Genomic DNA, 20,831 nt, shown 5'->3' with positions numbered 1-20,831 from the left:
TTGATCTTTTCAAAGAACCAGCTCCTTGTTCTATTAATTTTTTCTATAGTTTTTCTGTTCTCTAATTCATTTATTTCTGCTCTGATTTTTATTATCTCCTTTCTTCGGCTGCTTTTGGGTTGTCTTTGTTCTTCTTTTTCTAGTTCCTTAAGGTGGGAAGTTAAGTGGTTCACTTGGGCTCTCTCTTGTTTGTTCATATATGCCTGAAGTGATATGAACTTCCCTCTTATCACTGCTTTTGCTGCATCCCATAGATTCTGATATGTCGTATTGTCATTTTCATTAGTCTGTATAAATCTTTTGATCTCTGCACTTATTTCTTCTTTGACCCATTCATTTTTTAAAAGTATGTTGTTTAGTTTCCACATTTTTGTGGGATTTTTTTCCTCTTTTTTGCAGTTGAATTCTAGTTTCAAGGCTTTATGATCAGAAAATATGCTTGGTACAACTTCAATTTTTCTGAATTTGCTGATGTTGTTTTTGTGGCCCAACATATGGTCAATTCTTGAGAATGATCCATGTACACTGGAGAAAAATGTATACTCAGTCACTTTGGGATGAAATGTCCTGTAGATGTCTATCATATCCAGGTGCTCTAGTGTTTTGTTTAAGGCCACTATGTCTTTGTTGATTCTCTGTTTGGATGACCGATCTAGAGCCATCAGCGGTGTATTGAGGTCTCCAAGTATGATTGTATTTTTGTCAGTTTTTGTTTTAAGGTCAATAAGTAGCTGTCTTATATATTTTGGTGCTCCTTGGTTTGGTGCATATATATTAAGAATTGTTATGTCTTCTTGATTCAGTGTCCCCTTAGCCATTATGAAATGGCCGTTTTTATCTCTGAGTACTTTTCCTGTCTTGTAGTCAGCATTATCCGTTATGAGTATTGCTACACCTGCTTTTTTTTGGATGTTATTTGCTTGGAGTATTGTTTTCCAGCCTTTCACTTTGAATTTGTTTTTATCCTTGTTACTTAGATGAGTTTCCTGTAGGCAGCATATAGTTGGATTTTCTTTTTTAATCCATTCTGCTACTCTGTGCCTTTTTATTGGTGAGTTTAATCCGTTTACATTTAGTGTAATTATTGATACTTGTGAGTTCCCTATTGCCATTTTATATCTTGCTTTCTGTTAGTTTTGTGTCTTGTTTGATCCTTCTCTTTCGTTTTTCTATCTTTTGTTTTTATTTGGTTGTATTCCATACATCTTTCCTCTGTTGCTATCTTTTTTATCTCATGTGCTTCTGTGGTGGTTTTTTCAATGGTGGTTACCTTTGAGTAATGAAAAGGGTCCCTACCCTGTTCATTGTAGCAAACTATTTTGTGAGTACTTTTGCACTCCATCGTCCTTTGCTACTGTTAATCTCCATCTTCTCTCCCTCTTTCTTTTTGTTGTTGTCACAGTTTAAATTTGGTTTTATTGTGTTCTTCTTGGAGCTTTTACTTGTGGCTCTGTTTTTTTTTTGTTCTTTGTATCTGATTGGAGAACCCCCTTTAGTAATTCCTGGAGTGGGGGTTTTCTGATGATAAATTCCCTCATCTTTTCTGTATCTGTGAATGTTTTTATTTCTCCTTCATATTTGAAGGATAGCTTTGATGGGTATAGAATTCGTGGCTGAAAATTTCTCTCTTTCAGGACTTTATTTATTTATTTATTTATTTATTTTTTACAGAGACAGAGAGTGAGTCAGAGAGAGGGATAGACAGGGCCAGACAGACAGGAACGGAGAGAGATGAGAAGCATCAATCATTAATTTTTCACTGCGTGTTGCAACACCTTAGTTGTTCATTGATTGCTTTCTCATACATGCCTTGACCGTGGGCCTTCAGCAGACCGAGTAACCCCTTGTTGGAGCCAGCAACTTTGGGTCCAAGCTAGTGGGCTTTTCAAATCAGATGAGCCCGCACTCAAGCTGGCGACCTCGGGGTCTCGAACCTGGGTCCTCTAGCATCCCAGTCTGATGCTCTATCCACTGCGCCACCACCTGGTCAGGCTCTTTCAGGACTTTAAATATTGGGGTCCACTCTCTTCTAGCTTGTAGAGTTTCTGCTGAGAAATCTGATGATAATCTAATGGGCCTTCCTTTATATGTTGTATTCTTCTTTTCCCTGGCTGCCTTGAGAATTTTTTCTTTGCTGTTGGTTTGTGTCAATTTCATTATGATATGCCTTGGAGTAGGTTTGTTGGGGTTAAGGAAACTCGGTGTTCTGTTTGCTTCTTGAATTTGAGGCTTTAGTTCTTTCCACAGGCTTGGGAAGTTCTCATCTATTATTTGTTTGAGTATGTTCTCCATTCCATTTTCTCTCTCTTCTCCCTCTGATATACCTATTATTATTATGTTATTCTTTTTGATGGAGTCAGATAATTCTTGTAGGGCTATCTCATTTTTTTTAATTTTTGAGTCTCTTTCTTCTTCTCTCTGTTGTGCCTCAAGTTGCTTGTCTTCTATTTCACTAATCCTCTCTTCTATCTGACCTGTTCTATTAGCTAAGCTTGTTACTTCGTTTTTCAGCTCGTGAATTGAGTTTTTCATCTCTGTTTGATTTGTTTTTATAGTTTCAATTTCTTTGGACATATATTCTTTGTGTTCATTGAGTTGTTTTCTGAGCTCCCTAAATTGCCTTTCTGTGTTTTCTTGTATATCTCGGAGGATTTTTAGGATTTCTATCTTGAATTCTCTGTCATTTAGCTCCACGGTTTCCAATATATTAAATTTTTTCTCCATAGATTTTTCCTCATCTAGCTGTGTTACCTCTCTTTTGTATCCATGATATTCGATTTTCTCTTCCTTAATGGCATCTGAGGGTGGTTTTGTTGATAGTATTAATGAGATTTAATAAAGAATAAAAAGTTAAAAAAAATAAAAAATCAAAAAGAGTTGTTTTTTTTTAAAAAAATTAATAATGAAATAAAGAAAAATAAAATAATAATTAAAAAAAAAGAAAATTATTCCCCCCCTCCTTTTTTCCTCTCCTCTCCCCTTTTTCTTGAGAAAATCTTGTGGTGAACTGTGAATTATAACAAACAATGCCTGTGATGGAGGTCCTGAATTGGGGAAAAGTAATAAAGGGGCAAAAAAAAAAAGGGGGGGGCGGTATGGACCCACAAAAAGCAAATAAGGAAAAAATTTGGGTCAAGAATAAAATGATTTGCTTTTAGGTGTTGGTGTTGTCTAAGAGTTATGATGAGAGGAATAAGAGAACAGAAAAATGGGGGGACAAATTAAAAAAATACTATTGTATTTAGTGGAACAAGAACTAGATAAAATGGAGAGCCAGGGATGGGAGCACTGCTAGTGAGTTAAAAAGGTGAAGTAAAAACCCCCCAAAATGCCACAAACATAAGTTTGAGTCCCAGATAAGATAATTTGTTTGTTATTGAGGTTTGAATGAGAGGAGATGTAAAGGAGAAAGGAAGAAACTAATATAGAGGGAGAAAAGAAAGAGAGAGAGAGAAAAAAAGAGGGAACCAGTAAAAGAAGAAAAAAGAAAGGAGAGAGAGAGAGAGTTAAGGGTTTTGGAGTGCAACCCTCATTGAGAGAAAGGAAGAGGAGAAAAAAGATAATGGGAGATGTAACACTTATGGGTAGTGTAGTTCAAGGAGAGGAGAGAGTAAGACCGGCAGAGAGTTAATCGGCCAAATTGGAGGAGGAAAAAAAGTATCAAGAATGAAGATAAGAGAAACAAACGAACAAATATAATAAAATGGGATAGGTTATAAAGTCTGCAGATTATTCTTGATTTTGAGAGGTTATCTTCTTGTTTTTTCTTTTCTCTCCCTCTTCCTGGTCGGTGACTCTGTACCCCGGGTTCTGCCCCTTTGGCACGCTCAGGTAGAGGTTTGCAGTTGATAAGTCTCTATGGCAATGTCATGTATTGTGCTTTAGTCTCGTTGGGAGTCAAGGCTCATTAGCTTTCATAGGCTCCGACAGTGAGAGAGTCCGTGTTCCTGGAGCCTTTCTCCTAGTCTTTCCTTCCTCAATTAGTAGCCTGATAATCCAGCTATGGGGTTGTTGCTGCCTCTGCCTGGATAGTAAGAGGTTCAAAGAGCTGGCAACTCCCCACTCTGTTTCCACTCAGCACAGGGCTCTGGGTAAGGCTCAGTCAGTCAGAGCTGCTAGCATAATCAGGCGGGCTTTCCGCCCACTCAAAGACCTCTGGCTCTGCCACTCTGTCCGGTAACACAGGCGGGCACCCACTTCCGGGGTGCTTGGAGGAAACTCTCATTCACTATCTGCGTGCGCAGACCAGGATATCCGGCCAGTAGTCTCACGCTCTGAGTGAAACCCCCAACCGCATGGAAATTTGCAGCGCTGGAATTCGCTCTCGCTCTGTCCCCGTGCGCGGCTTTTGCAAGGCGCTGGGGCGGCCCGAGATTCCGCTTTTGCCCACACAAAGGCCCCTGACTCTGCCCCTCTGTGCGATAACACGGGCGCGCCCTGCCGAGGCACTCGGAGGAATCGCATACTTCCTATCTGAGCGCGCACACCAGGATATGAGGCCGGCCGTGTTTCCCTGAGTGAAACCCTCACCAGCACGGAAAATTTCCACCGTTGGAATTAGTTCTCGCTCCCTCCCGTGCGCGGCTTTCCCAGGGCACTGGGGCTGCCCAGAGATTCTGCTTTCGGCCCACAGAAAGGCCTCTGACCCTGCCTCTCTGTGGGGCAACACGGACACCCACTTCTGGGGCTTAGGAAGAGATCTCTCGCCCACTAACTGCACACCAACCAGGAGAACGGGTAAAATGGCTGCCCTGCTTGTCTTTCTTTGTTTGGGTTTGGCGCGAGTGTTAGCTTGTATTGCCCAGCTTGCCACAGGAACAGTTTTTCCTCCGCTAGGATCTCCATGCCACAGTCTGGTTCGGCCTTTTGTGCGCGGCCTGGATGTATTCACCCCCTTTGCCCGCCTCAGCTTCTATATTCACAGTTACCAGAGAAAGCCGCCCTGTTTAGGTTAGTGAGGAAGGCGGAGCATTTCTTACTCCCTATTTCCTTCAGGATTTGGTTATATATTTAGCCAATTTTTCACTCGACCATACCTTCGGGTGTATTGTGAAGCATCTGGAGGCTCCAAGTATCGGTTTTTCTGTTTCTGGTTGAAGATCTTGTTGAGTTTTGGGGGAGATTTATCGGTATCGCTTCCTACTCCGCCATTACTCTGACGTCATCTCCGCCAATGATATTTTAAAGGTGAGTCTTTTCATTAAATTGAAGTTTAATTTTCTACTTGGATACTTTTCTTTTTTTTCTTTTTTTCTTTTTATGATAGAGACAGAGAGAGAAGGACCAAGAGAGGGATGGTTAGGGACAGACAGGAAGGGAGAGAGATTAGAAGCATAAATTCTTTGCAGCACCTTAGTTGTTCATTGATTGCTTTCTTATATATGCCTTGAACAGGGAGCTACAGCAGAGTTAGTGACCCCTTGCTCAAGCCAGTGACACTGGGTTCAAGCAAAGCCAGTGACCTTGGGCTTCAAGCCAGCAACCTTTGGACTCAAGCCAGTGGCCCCGCACTCAAGCTGGTGAGCCCATGTTCAAGCCAGATGAGCCTGCAATCAAACCAGCGGCGACCTTGGGGTTTTGAACCTGGGTCCTCTGCGTCTCAGTCTGACGCTCTATCTACTGTGCTACTGCCTAGTCAGGCTGATACTTTTATTTCTGTGGAGAAAATTGTTCTTTAGGGGCAGATAATACATGACACTATTATAACTGTACTTAAACCTGATTTTGGAGTGGGAGTTTGAATTTAATGCCAGTTACATTTGGTCTCCACAACATTTTAGTTTATTTGTTCAACAAGAGCAAGGGGCATTTCAAATGAATTTTTAGTGGTGGATATTATGGGTGCCAGCTGAGAAGGTGCTTTGACTTTGTCAGCCAAGATAAGGCACTGGAGTACCATGATCTGTTTGTTTATTCATTTCAGAGAGGAGAGAGAGAGAGAGAGAGAGAGAGAGGGAGGGAGGGAGGGAGGAGGTGGGAAGGAAGGAGCAGGAAGCATCAACTCCCATATGTGCCTTGACCAGGCAAGCCCAGGGTTTCACACCGGCGACCTCAGCATTCCAGGTCAAGGTTTATCCACTGTGCCACCACAGGTCAGGCAGTTTTTGTTTTTTTTTCTTCAGGGACAGAGAGAGAGTCAGAGAGGGATAGATAGGGACAGATAGACAGGAACAGAGAGAGATGAGAAGCATCAATCAACATTTTTTCATTGAGACACCTTAGTTGTTCATTGATTGCTTTCTCATGTGGGCCTTCAGCAGACCGAGTAACCCCTTGCTTGAGCCAGTGACCTTGGGTCCAAGCTGGTGAGCTTTTTGCTCAAGCTAGATGAGCCCACGCTCAAGCTGGTGACCTCGGGGTCTCAAACCTGGGTCCTCTGCATCCCAGTCTGACACTCTATCCACTGCACACCGCCTGGTCAGGCCAGTTTTTGTTTTTAAGAGAGAGAGCGATAGCAACATCGAGCTGTTCCTGTATGTGCCCTGACTGGGGATCAAACTGGTACATGATCTGTTTTGGAGTTGAATTTTTTTTTAATCTTTTATAGACTGAGAGATAAATTTAAGACTTTTTTTTTTTTGCTTCAAAGTAATAGAGCAAGTTAATTAAGAGGCCTAAAATAAACTTTTAAATGGCTAATCTTCCTCTGAGTTCAGACGGTTCTTGTCACGTTCCACATCTCCAAAAGGCTCTGCGAGTCCATTTTTGCTTTTACAAACCTTGAGAAACTGTGATTTCATTTATGCCATTTAAGGGAGGCCTGTATGCAGTTCCTAAGCTAACTGGAGCTTACAGTTTGATTTTTACTTGCATTAGTTGTCCTACACTTATTAAATAGGTTTTAGTATTTTATTCTTTAACCAGCAATATAGGAATTAGGGTGGAATAAGTTGTTTTAAAAATAATCATGTTTGGGTAGAGTGTTGGTTTTTGGAGGAGCCTCAAGGGGTTTTCTTTCCCAGGCTGTAATACTGTCTGTGTGGCTTTGCTCCTTAAATATTAATTTGTTTTGAAGGAGGTGACATTGGTGTAAACTAAGCCCAGTGACAGCCATTGGAAATAAGGTCAGTACTTGGGGTTATTGACTTTTATAGTTGATGGGTTTACATGTATTAAGTGGGATTTTTGTATATTAAAGTGTGTTTAGCCCTTAGGGTCAGTGTGGTGCAGGGGAAAGAACATGGGTGTAGGAATTGGGGAGCTGGGGGAGGTTCAGTCCCAGTTCACTTGCTAACTTGTAGTGAGACACGGATATGTCCCTCTGTCCTTTTGCTCTTTGATTTCTCTCTGTAACATGAGGGGCTATATATAAAAGTGATTTTTTGCCATGGAAATTCTACATAACCTCAGAAGTGCCTCTCCTATGGTTCTCAGTTGTGTATTGCTTTCCAAAACAGCTGGTTGAATACCCAAAATTTAGCAGAAGTCACACTATTGCTCCATTTCCCCCCCTTCTTAGTGTCAATACATAACTTTGTAAAATAGATGCCTTTAATTTGTGGCTGCTTTTCCACCAAAGCCAAGGCTGAACCCAAGAAAGAAGAGTGGTCTGTGGCCCTACAGACAGCTCTATGCCTGGGAACTCTTGGGAGGATCTACTGTGGTGGCAGGGCCTAGCCCACGAGCCCTGAAGTGTCAGATGACACTCCCCTTTCTTTTCTTCCTAAGACCCTGTCTTTTGACTAGTTATACCTAAGCTGAGTGTTAGTAGCTGCCAGAGAACAAAACTGTGTTCCACACTGTCGGACACCCACTACATTCCCATCTGCCGACTGCCCTCTTGATATCTATCTACCTTATAATTTTGATACAATGATGAATATTTGAATAAAGGTCTTAAGTTTTACATGTTTACAGATGTTTATACAGTACAGGGTCTTTCACTGTCTTTGTTCACGCATGTTCAGTTAGTTTGATCATCTGTAAACCGAGTGTCTCCTGGCTGCCAGCCTCTCTGTGCTCCAGGAGCATGTGCCACTAGTTTTCACCTCCTCCAGGAGATTGCTGGCACAGAGGGTGTAAAGCCAGAAGCCGGGGCTACCATCACAGCAGCCCGGCCCATGCAGGTTCGCATTGGATTCGGACAGTCAGTAAAGAAACAATGGAGCCACAAACTGGTGGGCCATCATTTTTAATTCTAGCTTGCACCCGGCGGGCAAGTAAAAAATACACACTGGGTTCCAAAACCCACTCACATTCAGTGCTCACAAAGCTACTGACTTATCCGAGTTTTCTAGCTCACCAGACTTATTCACCTCTGTTCCCCAACTCCTTCCTTCTCCCCGCACAAACTCTGTATAAACTGGCTTCTCGCTCAACACTCCGCCATCTTGGCTGCTTCTCCTGGCCTCCTCCACGTGGCCTTCCTCTGCTCTCTGCTCTGCTCCCTCCTCTAATGTTAATCTCAGGAGCCAAGAGCGCAAGCTCCCACTCCATCCCCATTTTATAGTGTAGAAATCCAAACCCTTAATCCAATATACAAAATAGGGAAGTCTCTAATACAAAGTCACTTCTCTGAGGCATGATTGGATTGTACCACCCCACATCAAAACGGGTGGGAGAGGCTTAATCCCAAAACCAAGCCCCAGGCTACAATGATCCTGCCTGCCCCCAACACACATTAATATCACCTGGGCCACGGCATCTTTAACAAAGTGAGCATAATACATTTTATCCGCCCAACAGAGGGGTTTGTCTTTTCTTAGCCCTTGAAGGTGGGGACCCCACGGACTTGGGGAACCCATTAATTCTAATGCAGGGCTCTGCCCTGGAAAAGATTCCTACAACTTCAGTTTTTTAGCAACTTTGAAATAGTTTTATAATGAGGTGCTGCTTCTGTTTAAAAGTGAAGAAAAACTAAATTCCCATGTATAATATGAAATGCTTGAAATCAAGATGGCAGGAAATGATGCTTTAGGTGTATATTGGGTTCCAGTATGTATTGATAGCAGTCTGGGATAACTCTAAACATGAACTTTAGGAGATGGGTATGGGGTTTTTGTTTTTGTTCATTTTTTTCCAATTTCATTTTGAATTAGGGGTATGGTTTTTAATAATTATTTCAGAGACTTTTGGTAATGTTTCCTCCCTTTTTTTTTTTATTATAGACAGGCAGGTTGGTTTTGGTGATCCTATGGAAGCTCTCTGTACATATTAATATTGAATATTCATGTATTGATCTTAAGATGTATTGTGACACTGTCAGAAAGGCTCCCATTTAAAAACATAACCTTCCATGAATTTCTCTTCAAAACTAGTTAGTGTTAGCATGGTCTCTGTCTTCCAGAACTTAAAATCCAAATTGGAGAGAGCACTAGGGACAAATACATTAAAACATAATACATAGCAAGAGGTACGCTCAGGAATGAATATCTGTTTATTTTAACTGTACAGTTTATGAGGTTTTTGTTAGGCAAGTTTTATTAGGGAAAGCGGGATTTTTAGAGGTCACTGCCAGAGGAGAGTATGGGAAGCACTTGGCCCTGAGGTTAGATTAACACATGTGGTTCAGGATCTTTTATAAATGCTTCCTTCAAGCTATGGCATGCCTTTCTGTCATGACTTTTCAAGGTGCGGCTTAGTACATTTTCTTACTCTTTGGTCTTTCAGAGGCTGAATAATAGCAGTCTTGCTGAACAGAAGTTGGCTTTGTGGTTTTGGCACTAGGGATCCCCCACACACACACACACAACTGCATACACTGCCTTATCCCAGCAGCCTGTGCACTTTACCATGTGGGCACAACAAGCCTCTCTGTGGAGTAGCCACCCTCGTGATGTGGGACTGAGGCATTCCCATTCCTGTTGTGCACCATGTGGGATATGCAGACACATTAGTGTTTGTGGTTAGGTGCATGTGCACACATGCACCAAAACTTTAGATCACAGTGAACCTGTAATCCTAACTTCAGCAAATAAGGGTGAGGGGAGTTGGTTAGAATTATATGCTGTTGCTCTCTTCACATGGGTGGAGGATGCAAATTGGAGAGCTGTCTTTCCTAATTGCTTCCTCCTTCCTCCTTGACTATTCTTAACTGGGAGAACAGGTAAGGGGTGGCTAATTTCATCTTTTTAATTGTCTTGGCTTGCAGCTCTGCTTTGGGCTAATGGGATGGGTGTGACCAGATTTCTGTTAACCTTTTGAGTCACTATCTCCTCTCTCCTTCTAGCTCCTCTGGTATAGCTAGTTGTAATAGTACCTTATATGCAGTTATGTTTCTGCCATTTATTTTAGAAATTGGCTGTGGGATATTTGAGATCTTCCTGTATTTAAGTGTATGAACTATCTTTTAAATTCATCTTGTAGGCCCTGGCCAGTTGGCTCAGCAGTAGAGCGTCGGCCTGGGGTGCGGGGGACCCGGGTTCGATTCCCGGCCAGGGCACATAGGAGAAGCGCCCATTTGCTTCTCCACCCCTCCCCCTTCCTCTCTGTCTCTCTCTTCCCCTCCTGTAGCCAAGGCTCCATTGGAGCAAAGATGGCCCAGGCGCTGGGATGGCTCCTTGGCCTCTGCCCCAGGCGCTAGCTAGAGTGGCTCTGGTCGCTGCAGAGCAACGCCCCGGAGGGGCAGAACATCACCCCCTGGTGGGCAGAGCATCGCCCCTGGTGGGCGTGCCGGGTGGGTCCCGGTCGGGCACATGCGGGAGTCTGACTGTCTCTCCCCGTTTCCAGCTTCAGAAAAAATACAAAAAAAAAAAATCATCTTGTAGTGTTTTCAACTAAGGTTTTGTTAAAAAATTCAGCCCTATAGAGAAATCATTTCAATGGATATTTTCTTAGTTCTCAAGGATGGGACATAGCTATGCCTTCTAGAAGCATAGGGAATAAATTAATTCATTACTTAAAGTAGCTGCCTTAGGGCATTAGGACTTAATTCTCTCACAGAATTTGGTTTGACAAGGGCTGCTTTAGAGCCTTTTTCTGCCATATTTATTGAGGAAGAAATCTTTATTCATTTTAGTCCATATTCTGAGTGACTCTTCTGTTCAGTATCCAACTCACATGTTACCTCTAATTTGCTGAGACAGTGGAATCATTCTTTGGGTTCTCTTAGCTGCTTTTCTGTGCTGCTGGTACCACAGGCTGCATTATCACATTGTGTTATAGCTATTCTCTTCCTTAATTACCAGACAAGAGGAGGACGGTTAGAATCATAGGCTCCTGCTCTCCTCACATTCACTTGGATGGAAGATACAGATTAGATGACTGTTTGAATGGCAGCTCTTGATAACAGGTCCTCCAAAATCTGGCCTTCCTTTATTGTGGTAGCAGCCTTCAGGTGGCCTCACTGATTCTTACCTCCTTATGTTCACGCCATTGTGTGGTTCCCTCCCACATTAAATAGGGCTGACTGTATAACCACTAGGATGTGGTACAAATTGGTGCAGTGTGGCTCTGAGGCTAGGCCATAAAAGCATATAGGCCTCGCATTTGTCTCTTGGTGTCTCCATGTTCCAAGGTCCATAGGACTTCTCACCAATACCAGCACCAACTTAAAATGTGTGAGTGAGCCATCTTGAAAATGGATCCTGCAGCCCTGGCCAACACCTTGACTCATAAGAACCCAGAGCCAGAACCATCCAGATAACTGCTGCTTTTGAACTTCTGACCCTCAGAAACTATATGAGATAATAAATGTTTATTATTTTAAGTAGCTGAGTTTTAGAGTTGAGCAGCAATTAATAACTTATACATGTATTCTGAGAGTATGGTGTTTGGTTCATGTTAGGTCACATAATGCATAAATAAGCGAGGACTTCACACTGTTCTAAAAGACCATCTTATAGTTTTAAGCACTCTTTCCACTTCTCCTTTAAAAAAATCTATGTAGATATATAAATACATTTAGATGCACTTTTCTTAAATAAATCAGAAATGAATAATTGGGGGATTCTGTACAGTAGCAAAAGAAAGTTATATTATATGGTAAGATCCTTATGTTCCATGATGCTGTCATAGCTAAAAAATGTGTTATAAGGTCATAATCACTATGTTCTATGTAACTTCAAATTATATTATTGGTTTTTGGGAGAAAGTCTAGAATGTTAACATTGATGGTGAGTTAACATCAATGGATGGATATTTATTTTCTGCTTTATAATATCTGTACTTTTTTTTAAAATGCTTTACAATGAACTTACTGCATGTCGATTATTTTTAAAAGTATTGTCAGTAATATTAGCAGAGCTTGTAAAAGCAGCTAATTATTGTTTAAGATTTATTGAAATGTAAAACAGTACTTTAAAAAATGACATTCATTCATTCATATACTCATTCCTTCGACATTTGAGCGCCTTCTGTGTGCCATGACTTATGTTGAGTTCTTGTTTTTAACAAGTTTTGGTAACAGTTGACCTTGATCTCTCCAATGGGGAGCTTTGTGTATGCATAAAGTGCTCTGACTCAGTTACTGAGAGATGAGTTCCACTCGAGGCTCAGAAGTCAGGGAAGACATCACAGAGAGTCTGTTGGAATTCAGACTTTTCCTGTGGGTAGCAGCTAGAGATGAAATGGAAGAGGAGCTCAGCCAGTTCACTAAACTGAGTTAGAGGAGTTGCTCTGTTCTGGGAGGGCCACAAATGAGGTGGGAGCCACATTCCTCCTTCAGATTCCTGGCTCTCTGGGAATTTAGATGGACTTTTTTAGTATTGGAGAAATGGGATGTTTGATTGGAGGAGGATTAAGAGGAGCTTTTTGATAGCAAATCACATTTCTCGGCTCTTTTTTCTCCTTTTCTTCCATTGAAAATAGTGCAAAATTGGTGTTTTCCATGATCATTTTATGGAGGAAAACCAGAGTAAGCATGATTATACATTTTTGGAATTATTATTATTAACTGGAAACATTGCACATTTCCTCTCTGTTAGCTTCAGGAAAAGGCAGTGACTTTATGTCACAGTCTTAAAAATGAGACTCCAAAATGACATCAGAATATGCTAGGAGTGTCCCCTACCTAAACGGTGTCTTAGTTTTTGCACAGTGTAGAACTGCTGTCCCACCTCTGTTCTTCAGTTGTAGAAATTGAAACTCAGATTGAGTGATTGTCCAGAGCTGTGGGTCTTACATGGATCAGAACTGGGTTTTTATTTGATTTGTATATGTCTAATTTTTTTTTTCTCGGTATTTTTCCGAAGCTGGAAACGGGGAGAGACAGTCAGACAGACTCCCGCATGCGCCCGACTGGGATCCACCTGGCACGCCCACCAGGGGGCGATGCTCTGCCCCTCCGGGGCGTCGCTCTACTGCGACAAGAGACAAGAGCCAAGAGCCACTCTAGCGCCTGGGGCAGAGACCAAGGAGCCATCCCCAGCGCTCGGGCCATCTTTGCTCCAATGGAGCCTTGGCTGCGGGAGGGGAAGAGAGAGACAGAGAGGAAGGAGGGGGGGAGTGGAGAAGCAAATGGGTGCTTCTCCTATGTGCCCTGGCCGGGAATCGAACCCGGGTCCCCCGCACGCCAGGCCAACACTCTACCCCTGAGCCAATCGGCCAGGGCCTACATGTCTAATTTTATTAACATTTCCCCCCACTGAGGGTTGAAAGATTTTTTTTGGGGGGGTATAGAATCTGTAGTCTAATTGACACTTAATTCTTTGCATCTTTCTCTGGAATTAGAAGACTTAATAACAAAAACACTAGTTTGTCTGGGCTTTGATTTTGTCAGCTTGGAAGATTGTCTTAAGGTTTGGAAAGAACATTGTCTACCAGGGGTCCCCAAACTTTTTACACAGGGGGCCAGTTCACTGTCCCTCAGACCATTGGAGGGCTCCCACATACAGTGCTCCTCTCACTGACCACCAATGAGAGAGTTGCCCCTTCTGGAAGTGCAGTGGGAGCTGGATAAATGGCCTTAGGGGGCCAAATTGCGGCCCCCAGGCCGTAGTTTGGGGACGCTTGGTATACCATGCCTTGTATGGAAACAGCGACAATGAGGAAATTGCAGCAGTTCATGTTTTTGAGGGCTTTAAGTGCCAGGCGCTGTGCTGATTGATAGGTGCCTTGTTTCATGGCCTAGTTCAAAAGGAATGGCAGTCTCTTGATGGTGCTTTTCACCAGCACCTGCTGGATCTGCTTTGGCTGCATCTCCCCTTACTGTACTCCGCCGGCAGGCAATTTCCATTCCCACAAATAGCGGAGCTCCATTTGGACGAGGGTGGCAATGCCAGTAGCTCCTTGTACAGATGTGGACTTTCAGCCCAGAGTGGCTTTGGTGTTATGGGCAGGGGATTTTATTCACTGTCAGTGTCCTGATGTGTCCTGGAATGCCCATTCACTGTCTCCTGAAATAGGTGCTGTCTGATACCCTGAAAGCTTAAACTGTCAATTGTATGTGCAACATTGTATGTGTGAAAGGCTGGGAGGCAGGGAATGTGTGTGTGTGTGTGGGGGGGGGGTGCACAGGATGCAGGGTAGGGCACCAGGTGCAGAACAATGGCTTCCAAATTATGTCACGAGCTGCCAGCCTCACGAGTGAGCCCTGCACAGCCTCATTACCACATGAAGTGCCACAGAAGGGCCTTTTCATTTTCTCCCAGTGACTGTTTTCCATAGTCTTGCTGGGGAGTTTGGGAGGGGGGACACTCTGCCCAACCTCAGTTAACAATGGAGCACAAAGTCCTGGCAGAAGGAACCTCACAATGTACCCTGGGGCTATTTTTGATTACAGTGAGTGACTGTGACTCAGAGTGTGCCCTGCAGATGATGGCTTCCCACCTCCCATCCCCTCCTGCCTCCCCTGGAGATGAGCAGGCAGCCTGTCCTTTGTGCATTTCCTTGGCTGGCTTCGCAGACTGCTGCAGTTCACTGATATGTCCACAGCAGCCGGCCAGCAGGCTTGACAGGGCTCTGACAGTGGTTTTTACCATATATGGCCATCAGAGCTCTGGGGCTGTCAGCCTGCCAGGATAATTTCCTTCCTTTGCTTTGATTGGCTGCACAGCAGCCCAGAGAATGGTGGGATCTGGGAGTGTGTGGTGAAGGGAAGCCACTGAGTCAAGTGCAAAGAACATTTAACTCTTTCCTGGCTTTCTGGAGCTCAAGTGTGTGCACAGCACACGAGCAAGTGCTGCCGGCAGAAGCCCTCAGTGTACAAACATGACAGCCCAGTCTGGGAAAGCAGCGAAGGAAAGGTTCCTGAATACAGGTTACTCTGAAATAGACTCAAGGTTTAATGGACAAGTGTCTGCAGCCCGGATTTGTCCAGAAGCCATCTTATTACCATAGGTATCTCTGCTCCTACCAAGTTGAATATCTGTGCTAGTTGTGGTGGGATCTGAGCTGAGTGCAGGGAAGGCTGAGCTGGGAGGGTGCACTATAGAGCACGTGTTGGCACTCAGAGGAGTGGTGACTTGAGTTTCTTTTCTGGCTTTAAGTCATGAGTAAATGATACAGGCTACTGAATTGGGTCTCTACTCCTGTCGTCCTGCTTATTTACAACCGCATTAAGATGTGAACTGCTTTGGCCATGTAACCCAAGGCATTTACCTGAAATAGTTGTAATATATTTTTTGTTTTTTTATCCCCATTTCAAAGAGGGTACAGTTTTACTATGAGGCTTGTGGACAAACCAGTGCAGAGCTGGGAATGGAAGGGGAGCTCTGACTCTCCATCATCCTCAGAGGGTCCAGGTGGAGATTATCTCCAGTGTCATTTGCTTAGTGCAAGGGGTGAGGCAACCAATTAATTACTCTTCTTTCTAATTCGACCCAGAATGCTTTGTTTTTTTATTTTATATTTTTGCGACAGAGACAGAGAGAGGGACAGACAGGGACAGACAGACAGGAACAGAGAGAGATGAGAAGCATCAATCAAGTCTTCGTTCCAGCACCTTAGTTGTTCATTGATTGCTTTCTCATATGTGCCTTGATGGGGGGGTGGGGGTGGGGGTTGCAGCAGAGCGAGTGACCCCTTGCTCAAGCCAGTGACCTTGGGCTCAAGCCAGCAACCCTGCGCTCAAGCCGGCAACCTCGGAGTTTCAAACCTGGGTCCTCCATGTCCCCGTCCGACATTTTATCCACTGCGCTACCACCTGGTCACCCTAGAATGCTTTGTTTTAATTTCCTGTATTTGTTCTTACATCAGTAGTTCTTTGGCCTTTCAGCTTTTGCTTTGAAGCAGAAAATTATTTTGACTTGTTTCTACCTCATGTTGGGTTCCTAGTTTATGTTTGTTCTCAGACCGGAAGTATTATATGAAATTACTTGTCTGCAATGATGGGATTTTCACTTCATAAATTTTTTGTTAAGCCAGGAAGTTAGGAAATACAGCTTCTCTGGTTGCTTTTGCAAATTTCGGTGTGGTTAAGATGTTAACTCTTCCACTTTTTGCTCTCTGATAATAAAATATCCGTAGTTCTAGAGTAACTTCCCTCAGGTTCTTAAAAATGGTCTGTTCAGTCTGAAGCCAGTTGTAAAGAGGACCAGTGATGGCGGAATGATTTGCTTGCATTTTCACTGTGCCCATAATGGCTTTTTTTACTTGCTGGCAGGTGAGGTCTGTGCAAAACCACACTGCCCCTCCCTGGCAGCTTTAGTGCTTAGCTTACCTTACAGGGCTGGGTAACCCAATCTGTATGTTTCATTTCAGAGCACTTTCTCTTAGGTTGGTGTTTCTGGTTCATTTAAAGTAAAAGCTCCTCAGAATGTTTTGTTCTTGGGCCATGAGCTGTCACTTTCAGTGATCAGCCTGTCAACAAATCATACATTGCGTGCGTCAGTCTTTATGGCCTGCTGCAGAAGTCCGTCTTGTCGCAGCCACTTCTCTATCTGGTGACCACGGTCACTATAGCTCCTCCCTGTGGGGCAACAGGGCCTTAAGAGATTTTAACGGAACATGGATCCACATAAATAATACTGTTACAAGAAAAAGGAAGTTGAATAAAAAGGAAAACCAACTTCAGTCAGCATCCTTTTTTGACTCCTTTGAACTCTGCACAGTGTGAATGGAGCCCTTATGCCTGGGCTGGAAACCTTTCCTATGCTTCCGAGCACATGTTTGGCTTCCCACTCTTGCTGGGAGTTCAGAATTTCTCACAGTGTTACGCCAAAGCCAGTGATGAGTTATTATTGGTGCCTTTGAAAAGCTCTTTTAATTTAGGGACAGTATAATCAAGTTTTTGAAATTTGGACACATTTTTTTCTAAAATGAAAACTTTTATAAATGTAAAGTGGGGGTGAAGTTTGGAAAACCTTTTTACCTTGTTCTCTGACCAGGATGGGCAGGGCATTTTAGGCCCTTACATCAGAGGGTGGTGTAACCAGTCTGGAAGATAAGCATAGATTATAATAATGGATTATAAAGTGGCTGGATAATAATATGACTGTCGATTAGTAGTTGGAAAAGTTCCAGGAATCTGTGCTGGAGTAGATAAGGGAGACAGTATAGAAAGCGGTCAGCACCCAGCTCCTGAGAAGAGCTTGGGCTTCTATAATTGACCTCCAGAATCAAAACCAGAAAGAAATGGTATGTAGAATATCTTGAGTATCTTAAAGGGAAATATTTGAGTTGACTGATAAAATTAATATGTGTCATTTTTTTATTGCTGTGGGAGTATATTAGCTTTTGAAGACATACGTTAGTTATGAGAAAGAATAAGTCTTCTGGGTAGTGTTGTGTGGTTTTAACAACATGTTACATTTTGAAGGGACCAGAAATTATGAGATCGATTCTCCTTAGCTCCTGTTTGGTAGCATCCTCAACCTAATACTGAGCAAGCTAAAGTGTGGATTGAAAACAGTTATCATATGAGGGGCCACTCTTATAATATTAAGAAATAATCATTCTGAATGATCCTTCATATACTGCATAGGTCATAGTAGAAGCATCCCAATGCTGGATTTTGAGAGTTTGGGTATGGTACAGTGTCTGCAGGTACATCTGTCATACACCATTGTTTCTTCAAAACCACACCCCAGTGTGGAACTTCGTTATAGAAACGTATCTAGAAGACTTCTCTACAAGCTTGTTAGTATATATTTAGAATGTGTTCATTGCACAGTACTGGCCTCAACATGTAGGATGAGTGCACTTCTTGAATGTGGATTCTTTTTTGTGAGAAATAAGATGCATTGTTACATGTAAGTGAAAGCAGTGGTTTCCCACTGAAATTGATGACAAATATTCTTACAACTTGAAATATTTCATGAAAGTTACCTTGAATTTTGTATGTCTAAGAAGGAATGTTTTTGCAAAGTTATTTAAAATTACAAATAAATTAAAGAAGTTAAAGTTATGTATTGGCTGATGCTTAAATTTTTATTTTATCCTGTACCCCTTTCAAAAGAAATAAATAAACGCCTGTTGGTTGAAGTGTTGCCCAACTTTGTGGGTTTATTTGAAACATCCGTCTCCAGGAGCTCTCCTCAGTTTTTTTTTTTCTGCTTTGAAATGTTTTAGGACTTTCCTTAAACCCAAAGCAAATGATAGTGTAGCGTCTAGGAGGTTTTCTATCTCTGTGAGGGTTGCTGGCTGGAACACGTCAAAGCCATCAGCTCGGGCCAGCCACATGGAAATTGTGCGGTCACACCTCTCTTGTGCCAGCCATAGGCACACTTTGGAGGCGGAATTTTCCCTGGGGCTCATGTTGCTTGGCCCCTAGCGGGCCACTAGATCTTTTAGATAATGTCTCTAAGCTAGTGCCCTGACCTATTTCACCAGCATCGTACACGTTTTGAATTGGACTCTGGGCCAGAGCCTTTGGGAACCTTGGTGTTGGTCATTTTTATAACTTGACTTGCTAGTAATTCTCATCATTTGGAGTTTTAGTTAAAGAAGTACAATAAAAGGTCTCCTATGCCATGTTATTCGGACTAGTAAAGAATCAATAAGTAAAAAAATACTTTGTTTAAAGTGAGAAGTCAAATGGCTGACTTACTAGTTAGTCTCAGCTAAATGTTCAATTCCATGCTAGAAAAATAGTGCTATTCTAGATGATGCAGCTGAGGTGACACATCCCTGACGGAACGTGGGCTGATCTGTTAGTCAATGAAATTCTATATATAAAAGCCTTGGAAAATTGATGGATAGGTCTAAAAATAAATCACCATTTAGTCAAAAAAAGATACTTAAAAGCAGGCGTTGTATTCTTTTTTTTTTTTGTATTTTTCGGAAGCTGGAAACGGGGAGAGACAGTCAGACAGACTCCCACATGCTTGTAAATCTTCCTTCCAGCCTCAGCATTCATTTAAATTTGCTGCTGAGAGGTGCAGGTAAACTGCATTGTCACCATGACTTCAGTGGGTGTCTTTCTGAATGGTCCTTCACAGTCTAGCAAATTAGACATGGATTCCTGGGTTTATTCACAGGATGGTAAGTGTGGCTATGTTGTGGGTATGAGTGAGAAATGCATTCTCATTTAGATCTTAGTGGAAAATGTCTTTCAGAAATGATGTGTCCTCATCTTTACCATATAAGGCCATCATTGTATGGTTTTCTTCAGTGTCTGTGTACTTGAGCTCTCAGCAGTTTTATAATTGCCCAGCTCTGCCCTTATAATAATATATACTCATTGGGTGAACTATGTTGTGCTTTTTTTTCATTTGATTTTGTTATGGGTAAGAAGAGATGGAGAGAGCTGATTCCTGACTGTATGTTGTAACCATCCTGCAGTGTATGTAGAGTGATCAGTGTACTTTCAAAATGCCAGTTTTCTAACACTTTATCTCCTTTTTGTCCCTCGATTGCTATCTGACATTTAGTCAATTCCCTTTCTGTTGTGCTGCGATATGATGCCACTTTCTCTGTTTTATTTGTTGGAAGGATTATGGCCCCACCAGAGGAAGCAGCTGTTTGTAGGATATACTTTTTTATTAATGCCTTGTTTCTGATGACCAGCTGCCAATAATTTCAGCATTACTTTTGTGCCTTTTTCACATTTCCGTGGCTTAGTGGGAATTTTCTTCCCATGTAGAAATCTAGTGATATTTTAGATCTTCATTTCTTGACTTTCTCTGTACCTCAGTTTCTTTTTTTTTTTTTTTTCATTTTTCCAAAGCTGGAAACGGGGAGGCAGTCAGACAGACTCCCGCATGCGCCCAACCGGGATCCACCTGGCATGCCCACCAGGGGGCGATGCTTTGCTCCTCTGGGGCGTTGCTCTGTTGCAACCAGAGCCATTCTAATGCCCGGGCCATCTTTGCTCCAATGGAGCCTCGCTGCGGTAGGGGAAGAGAGAGACAGAGAGGAAGGAGAGGGGGAGGGGTGGAGAAGCAAATGGGCGCCTTTCCTGTGTTCCCTGGCCGGGAATCGAACCCGGGACTCCTGCACGCCAGGCCGACGCTCTACCGCTGAGCCAACCGGCCAGGGCCTGTACAACAGTTTCTTTATTTAGAAAATGGGGATAATAAAGTTTCTATATCGTAAAGGTACTTGTGAGAATGAAGATATAAGGGCTTTCAAACAGTTCCTAACATGTAATGTAAGCACTCTACAAGTATTAGTTGTTATTTGTTTTTGATGGAAAGGAAGGAAATACATGGTAGGTGCCCTTTGGCATTCAAATTCCTATGAAATCATTGGACTCTTTAGTGCTTTTATGCTATAGACTTGTTGGGGCTGAGTGGGGAATGGCAGAAATGCTTTTATTACTATTCTCAAATATCTTACTTAACTGACAAACACTGCTTAGTAGCTATTAATCAAGCCAGGGTTGCTTGATTTTAACTTAAAGTGATTTAGTAAGCTTCTCAGTTTGTAATTAAGAACAACTAGTATTAGCACCTCCAGATTCCCCTCAAAATTGTTTTATGTCTGAGCAAAAGCTCTTCTTAGCCCCTAGATTGAGAAAAAAATTATTTGGTGTGCTTGGAAGTTCAGAATTCAGTACTTTGCCATCAAGGATG

The 20,831-nt window shown here is 42.6% G+C and overlaps 1 protein-coding gene and 1 non-coding gene across 4 annotated transcripts in view; both read left to right on the top strand.

The window, feature by feature from the left end:
* CORO1C (coronin 1C) overlaps positions 1-20,831 on the top strand; it is a 94,450-nt gene that overhangs the window by 36,932 nt on the left and 36,687 nt on the right. The window lies entirely within an intron of this gene.
* Positions 10,306-10,381, top strand: TRNAP-GGG (transfer RNA proline (anticodon GGG)). The gene has a single exon. It is a non-coding gene; the product is annotated as a tRNA-Pro (tRNA).

Source organism: Saccopteryx bilineata, chromosome 2 (genome assembly GCF_036850765.1).
Source record: "Saccopteryx bilineata isolate mSacBil1 chromosome 2, mSacBil1_pri_phased_curated, whole genome shotgun sequence".
NCBI classification, from domain to species: domain Eukaryota; kingdom Metazoa; phylum Chordata; class Mammalia; order Chiroptera; family Emballonuridae; genus Saccopteryx; species Saccopteryx bilineata.
The sequence above is the reverse complement of the archived record's forward strand: the minus strand, read 5'-3'. Positions and strand labels throughout refer to the sequence as shown.